Below are 8,408 nucleotides of genomic sequence, written 5' to 3' on the forward strand. Positions count from 1 at the left end.
CACCCTGCCCCTCCCCCTCCCCGCCTCCCTGCCCCACCGTAACTCCCTCCACGGCCCGCGGCTGTCAAAAGGGTCAAGGTCTTGCAGGGTTCAAACCCTGTCTCTTGAGCTCTGTAGACGTAAACTCGATTCTTTGAACCATTCAGAATTGCAGGACCATCACTCACCTCAAAGAACTCACCAAATCATTCTGCAGGCAGCAGCAATGATTCTAGATTCAGGGCAAGCATAGGGCATTATGTAATTCATCATGACAGCCAAGTATAATGGTCAGACTTCCTCTTTGACTCAACAATAGTGGGCGTCCACAAGCCTGTAGAAACAATGCACCTTCTGCAAATACGTTTCAACAACGGGAGAGGGAGGGCAGAAAACACTCTCAGTCCCCCAGGAAAATGTATTTCAAACAACAGAAGAGTGTAATTCAATAGGTGTGTACAAGCACAAACAAGGGAGAAAGGTGAACAAAACAAATCTCATTGGATTTTTTCAGGAAGCCCTCACTCACCGCCCTGGTTGGTGACATGCTTCATCATTGGGCCCACCGGGAGAAGCCGAATGCCTCCCCGGTGTGCTACCACGCCAGGATACTGCGGAGCTGTTTTTTTGTGAAAGTTGTGTGAAAAAAGTAAAAAATGTCCAGGTTGTATCCCACATAAAAAACTTTATTCATTGGTCAACCTGACATATTAAAACGATGTGTTGGGAAACTACCAAATACATTGTTTGCAGTATCCTGGCGGTGTAGCACACCGGGGAGGCATTCAACTGCTCCTGGTGGGCCCAATGATGAAGCATGTCACCAACCAGGGTGGTGAGTGAGGGCTTCCTGAAAAAATCCAATGAGATTTGTTTCGTTCACCTTTCTCCCTTCCTTCTGCAAATACACCATGCATACTGTCAGGTTTGCACTAACCTTGTGTGCAGGAACCAACGGAAGTGATGCTCTTTTCCATCTCTCACTCCTCCCACCAGTGACCACATACACAATAATATGAAGAGCCCTGGTAGAAGCAGGTAAGGAGAAAGGAGACAAGAAGGAAACAGAGACACAGGTCGCCACAATCTGTCTCGTCACTTCTGGGGGTTAAGGTGGTCTGCAGGTTGTTGTGAATCTCTTACCAATAACTCTCTATAACGAACCATATGTACTGCAAAGGGAAACTGGGAATTCCAGAAAACTCTGGCTTTGACTCTCAGATAACTGAAACTCAGTCTTAGAGTTCAAATAGGATGAAGAGACATTTTCCAATATTCATTTTTCACAACATATGACGTCTGGATACTTCTCTGTAATCTAAAATGTCCATAGCTCAATCCTTTAGAAAGTAATACGTATTAGCACCTGAAATTAGATATTTGTGCTGCAGCCCCATTCAACCACGATTATTGATTATCAAACATGGACAGGGACGTAACCGGGAGAGACAATGCGGTTTCTGATTTTATGAATTCCACTTGAAGGCAGGAAAAGAATGTACAGTCCTAGCATTTTGACCAGCCAATTAAGGAAAGGCACAGGAGGCTCGGTGACAGATTTTTTAATTTTGTACAGATAGCACCTTACATGAAGAAACAACATGGTTCATTGAATTCATGGGTAATAAATTGCCATTGAAGGTGGGTGAAGTTATAATGACTCAAACTACAGCGCAGTTAATTGGACTTTTTTGGGTACAACATAGGAAATTACGGAGACTAGGATAGGAGGTCAATTATTATTATTATTATTATATTTATTTTTATAGAGCGCAACAGCTACCCTAAGGTTTCCCGGCGCTAAGAGAGAAACTGAAACAGGTAACAAGGGGAAAGAGAAAATTGAGCAGATGAAGTTTAGTTATTGGTTAAACAACCATGTCTTCAGGTTCTTACGGAATTGCAAATAGCATTCATTTGTGCGGAGTTGGATTGGAAGGGAGTTCCATAACGAGGGGGCCAGATAGGAAAAAGAGCGACCTCCTTGTCTAACTCGATTGATCCTGGGTACCTGGAACTTATGTTGAGTCGAGGAGCGTAGAGTTCTAGTAGGGACGTATTGTTTAACCAAGGAGCTCAAATATGCAGGGGCCTTACCGGCCTTAATTCTATGCATGAAACATAGAGCTTTAAATTTTGCTCGTTGTTCAATCCGGAGCCAATGGAGACTCCGGAGATCAGATGACGTAGAGGATCTTTTTGGTAACATGCATATCAGTCTCACAGCTTCATTTTGCACTGTTTGGAGTTTCTTGGTAACATCCTTGCATACTCCCAGGTATAGGATGTTGCCGTAGTCCAGCCTAGATGTAATTAGAGCTTGGACTACAGTTTTTAGTGTATTCTGGGGGAGCATCCACCTGATTTTCCTTAGCCACTTGAGTATGGTAAAACACGTGGCTGCCACTCTAACCGTTTGTTGTTTCATGGATAGGTTTTCATCAAAAATTATGCCCAGGTTGCGAGCAGTGTTAGAGGGGGTGGGTGTTGGCCCCATCTGAGAGGGCCAATGTTGTGGGCCCCACAAGGAGGTTTGTTTTCCAAACAAAAGTAGTTCCGTCAATAGATTCAAGGTGGCTCTATATGCAAATATATCACTTTTTGGAGAGTGAGAGTTTTAACATTTAAAATAGTTTGTCTTTTATGTCCTAAACAAGGAGGGATTGTTCAACAAAACCACCGAAACGCTGCATCAACAGTGTTGCTTTTATGTCTTTAATTATGTTTATTGGTATTTAATGATTTTATTATTTTTTTGTGATTAATTGAGTATGTATGTAGTAATGAAAGATGCAGTATTGCACTACATTGCTTATTAATGTCAATTGATGTGATTAATTTTGGGAAATTGTATTTGAGAAATTAATGTTTTTGTGATTGTTTGATAAAAAATAAATAAGAATATGCATATTGTGTCTTTAATTGGATTGACAGAGGTATTTTTGTGGTATACAGAGTAAACAAAAATATCAAAATCATAAGTACTTCAGAGGTGACCTATATAGCATAAAGACATTCTACAGGGAGGGAGATATATCTTGTGTATAATTATGAAGGTTTACCATTATGGTGTGCACACTAGTTATATATATGCATGGGGCAAAGCTACTTGAGCATATAAAGGCATACGTGGATAAGGGTCACCAAAGAGGAATGCATCCAAAGACAGAATCAAGATCAAGCACTGATACATCCAGATAAAATGGTTCTGATGAGTGATGCCATAGCTGTTTGCCTCCTCTAAGGCTTGGCTTCTAGAATTTAAGAAGTAACACTAGCATTGAAAGACTTCCCAAAGGTTGAGTAGGCTGTATGCTTGGAACAGGCTTTTAAAAAGGCTTCATCATTCTATCCTAATGGCCCAGGTGAGGTCTGGCTAGCAAGCAACCTTACATGGCTAGAGAAATGCCAATGTATTGGCTAAGAAGCAGAAGTTGCACACTCTGGGGGGATAACTAGAATTTACCACCCCTGCCGTATTTTAAAGCATTACCTCTGATATTAGTTGCCAAGGAAGAAAAGGGATATTAAGCATCTCTCCTTCCAACATAGTTATCAGAGTTGAGGGATGGCAATGGATGCACTATTTGCAGGCAAAATAATAGACTTGCTTCCACTGTCTCCGGAGAGTTATCCTCGGCTGAGTCTAAGACTTCACCAGAGTGTCTACTATGACGAGTTTCTGCCTATTGGGTGTCTCATTTCCTGATGAACATTTTTAGCAAATTCTTTGAATGGACAATATGGAGAATCCTTGCTCTGACGGGGTCCATTCACTACTTGGATAATATCCTATTTACAAGAGAAGTGGTGGTCCAATGAAAGATCCTCATGTAACGCAACTGGAGATATGTAAAGCACTCTGTTACCTGATACCGGGTCAAGTTCACGCTATATAAAACTACGTTAAAAAAAAATCACCTATATAGAGATGGTTATCTTACGTACAGAGGGATTTAAATGTGGTTAAGAAGGATTTTCTTTACAGGATCTCTCTTCATTGGCTACCTATGTCAAAATGCATTATTTTTAAAACCTTATGGATAGCACACTTCGCTGTCTATAAAACTGGACTTGTCTACCTACACAGTAAGGTGGTCTTCCCTCAGTTATAAGGCCTTCTCTCCCATGGGACCTCTACATTATCCTCACTAAGGGGCTCATTACGATAGCGGTGAATCGATTCACCACCAAATTGCAGCCATTCTCTGTCTCCAATATTATGATGGCAGGTGGTTTGCTGGCGGACGGGAATTCCGTCTGCCATGGGTCCGCCACAGGCAATCGGTCCGATTGCCTGGTGGACCCGCAAAGCATACCCAGAAAGGTGGCGGTGCCTAGCAGGCACCATCCGCCATATTAGGATGCTTAATCTCCACCAGCGGTCGATGGCAGTTTAACCGCCATTCACAGGCTGGTGGAGATTGAATTTGGTGGCCCCTTGCGGGCCCCCTCTGTATTGGGAGGAGGTGTAGGTGCACTGGGGGGGTACCCATGGTACCCCCCCTTCATTTCCCTGCACCATGTGGCAGGCACCATATGGTGCCTGCAACGTAGTGCAGGGAAATGCAAGACCATCATGTTTACCATTGCGGCGGGTGCTGCAGCCTGCAGCACCCGCAGCAATGGCAAACATGCCCAATACGACCACCACCGTGGCAGTTGCATTGTAATTCCATGGTCGGAACCACCACCAGATAGGCGGACGGTCCCAATTCCAGTGACGATTCGGTACGCCATCGTAATAAGCCCCTAAATTAGTGCAACCGCCTTTTGAACACAAGCATAAATCAGATCTCCAATATTAAACCTGGATGCTAGCTTTCAGGGTACCCATTCTCATCCCTTAAAAATCCCCTTTCTCTCTTTGCTAAAGTAATTTCTGAATTCTGCCTCATACAAATTCACTTCTGCGATTTTTTCCAAGCTCTTCACTCCTGGCAGGGAGGGCTCTTCATAATTTAGAGATTGAGGGAGCACTTAGCTATTGCTTGCAAAATACAAAAGGTCTGAGACAATCCAAACTTGTTTGTTAATTGTGGGGCTGTTCCCAGCATGAGCATATCTTCCACAAAACATAGCTTAGCTAGGTGCATAATATGCTGTGTTCCAGTTTGCTCCCAAGTGCTAACAGATATTTGCTGGGCAAACTCAATGCTCATTCTACTTAAGGCAAAGCAGCTACTGAAGCAACTCTCATAAGGAATATCTTTATCCCAGACATTTGTACAACAGACACTAAAAAGTGATACTTTGCCAAACATTGTTATATTGATTCTGATACCAGGACAGACAGGTTAGTCACGCCTCCCTCTCTGATCTGTTGCATACTTTTAACTGTTCATTTCAATAATTTTGGTCACCACCTCTGAGTCGGGGTTTGTTTTCAGCTTGCTGCTCTTCTCTACTACTTATGGATACCAAATAGAATCCCATGGTATAAGGGAAGGATACCTACCGTACTTGTAATCGTAACACTACATTGTGATTACAGCCTATGTTAAAGACTACATTTTCAAATATAAAAATGCCAATGAAACATCATATGGAAAGACAGGAAACCTGGGTGGGTTGCCACCCTTTGCATCACAATGCATCAGTTCTCGAAATATTAAATTTACACATTGTCCTCTGCTCTGTCTTCTCCAATTGATTAAATGCTTTCATTTGCTCAGATTGATTCAGCATTATCACAGTGCAAACATGATTGACTGAGGCACGTTACAGCATACTAGCAGAGAAGAAACACAAGCTTACACGAAATGGAATGTATATTTTGTTACCTATTCATGGTACAAGAAACAAAAAAATGTATCAAAGGAAACTGGTCCATTCCGCAAATTTTGTGCCAAACATTGGGGTATTCCTTGTGACATAATATTTGAAGAAACTCTCAACAGCAGCATGTGGTAGCCTGATAACAGTGAAAGCAAGGTGGCTGATATGTTTAGTTTATCAGTACATAATATTACATAGATTTGTGGCAACAAGTAACCCAAGATCAGAATGCGAATGGAAGCTGTGACTTTTTTTAAATGTCTCTGAGCTCTCTGTCAGGGTTCTTTTTTTGTAGGGTGTGTTGCATCTGCTAGCAGATCGAAGAGCCCCTAATGTTTGCCCTGTGTGCCATTTGATCATCAACTGCATACATTTTGTAAGAATAAATTTACAAGAGAATAAGGGTGTCATTGGAACCAACAAGTGGGCATGAAATGTTCCCTACAATGACAAGGAAGCCGTGGAATACGGAGAGAGCCTTGAGATGCCTATTACTATTGTCGACATAAGGAAAGTGATACACTCCTGGGCCTTGGCAAAACCCCTGCCCCACGGTGATACCGCTGGGGTTTTACTGCTTCTGCGCCAATTTCCTATCCCCGATTAGAAAAGTTATATGACAGTGAAGGCCTCCTTCCAGTTACAATGTGGGAGGCCCTATTGGTCTCTATGAAGAAACCAGGCCAGGACCTTGCTGAGATGGGGTCCTATTGTCCACTGGCGATTCTTAACACAGATTATAAACTATTGAGCAGGATCCTAGTGGACAGACTGTTCCCTCTCCTCATCCATCCTGGTCAAAATGGCTTTGTGCTGGGGAGGAACGCCTCCCTGAACATACGAGGACTGTATAGCATTATGGAGTTTGCACCACTAGCATTCCTGAAGTTGGCGTGCTTAGTGCTTGGCTCAGAAAAAGCATTATACGCCCTTAGCTGGTAATACTTATTTGTTATGCTGCGATGACTGGGACTGGGTGGACCCATCTTAAGATGATCCAACTATTCTACATGCAGTTAAGAGCACAGGTTCTTGTGTGGCATTACATATCGGATCCTATATCTGTTTGCAGAGGCACCAGACCTGGCTGTCCCCTTCCCCACTACTCTTTGCTCTTCCGATGGAGCTATTGCTTATTCATCTACGTGGTGATGTGGAGGCCTGGGGCATCCCCCTGAAGGACAGAATGCACATTGTCTCCCTCTGTGCAGATGGCATGCTGCTGTACATAAGGGACGTAACCCAAGATCACCATGGGTGTCTGGCTTGCGGGTCAACTGGGCGAAATTCTGCCTCTTTTTGTTCTTCTTCTCTGCTTCGCATGCTGCCCTAGACATGGACTGTGGTGCACTTTCCTAGCAACACTACACCTTTCACTACTTGGGTATCTACATTTACCACACCTATCAAGATCTGCTGGATGGCAACCTGAGAGCTGTTTCATCCCTTAGAAGCCAAGCTGCCTTCTGGAGGACTTTGCCACTCTCTGTGATGGCCAGGATTGCCCTTGCCAAGAGGGTTAAGCTCTCACAGTCACAATATTTATTTGCAAACCTACCAATATATTTGAACACTAATTTTTTCAAATCACTAGACTGCGAGACCTGATCTGACATGGCAATTGGCGTAGGGTGGTGCTCGTTAAACTTTGACTACCTACAGCGGTGGGCGGGCTAGGCTTACCTACCTTTGAACACCATTTCCTTACCTCAAAGCCTCAGAGATTTTGCTGCTGGGCCTCGGGTGCATGTTTGGAAGATCCTGCAACAGACCAGCAAACATGGCCTCGATCCAAAGTGCTTAAGCACTTCTTACCACTGGGTCGCTCCACTCGTCCTTTCCCTCAGCTATTACGGACTGCCCATCAATGCTTCCACTGTACACTGTGGCTCACAGTGCGAGTGCTCATATAGGCACCAGCAATCCCTCTTTTAGGGGTGCACTGCTTGGGGAGGCCGAAGGCCTTGGCCGAGCTTGTCCACTGGCACGCCCTTGGCATAGAAACATTGGGGGACCTCTTTCGAGAGCACAGCTATTATCCCTCAAGGTCAGTTCTTGACCTCTAAGACACTGATGGACACCCTGCTTCATACTCATCGCAGCTGATGAGCCTCCTCCATACAACATCCTACAGTCAATGAACGCCATGGGCACTGGCCGCCACCTGCCTAAATGGCTCGCTAAACTGAGAGCACAGCCATACGATGAGAGGAAGCTAGAGGACTCTGCACGCACCTCCTATTAACGGATTCGAACATGCCAGTTGCCCAATTTCAGGCCCTTTCTAAGGGGATGTATGACATTACAACGCATGCTTTTACCACGCATGCTTTTACATCGCAGTTTTTACAACGCATACCATTACAACGCATAGCGCTTTTGGGTGCTGGATAGTGAATAGTTTAATTTACTATTCCAACTCCAGTCCCCGTGGATAGTAGGAAAGGTGTTGGATAGTAAATTAAATCTATTCCCTATCCTAGAGCGCCCCCCAGCGCAATTCGTTGTAATGGTTTGCGTTGTAAAAGTTGCGATGTAAAAGCACTGCGTGGTAAAAATTGCGTTGTAAAGGATGTTTCCCTTTCTAAGGACGTCACTTTACTTCTCTAGGAGGCACTTACTTATACCCTGACCACGGCCCAACTCCTCCC

Source organism: Lissotriton helveticus, chromosome 11, assembly GCF_964261635.1.
Source record: "Lissotriton helveticus chromosome 11, aLisHel1.1, whole genome shotgun sequence".
Taxonomy (NCBI): Eukaryota; Metazoa; Chordata; class Amphibia; order Caudata; family Salamandridae; genus Lissotriton; species Lissotriton helveticus.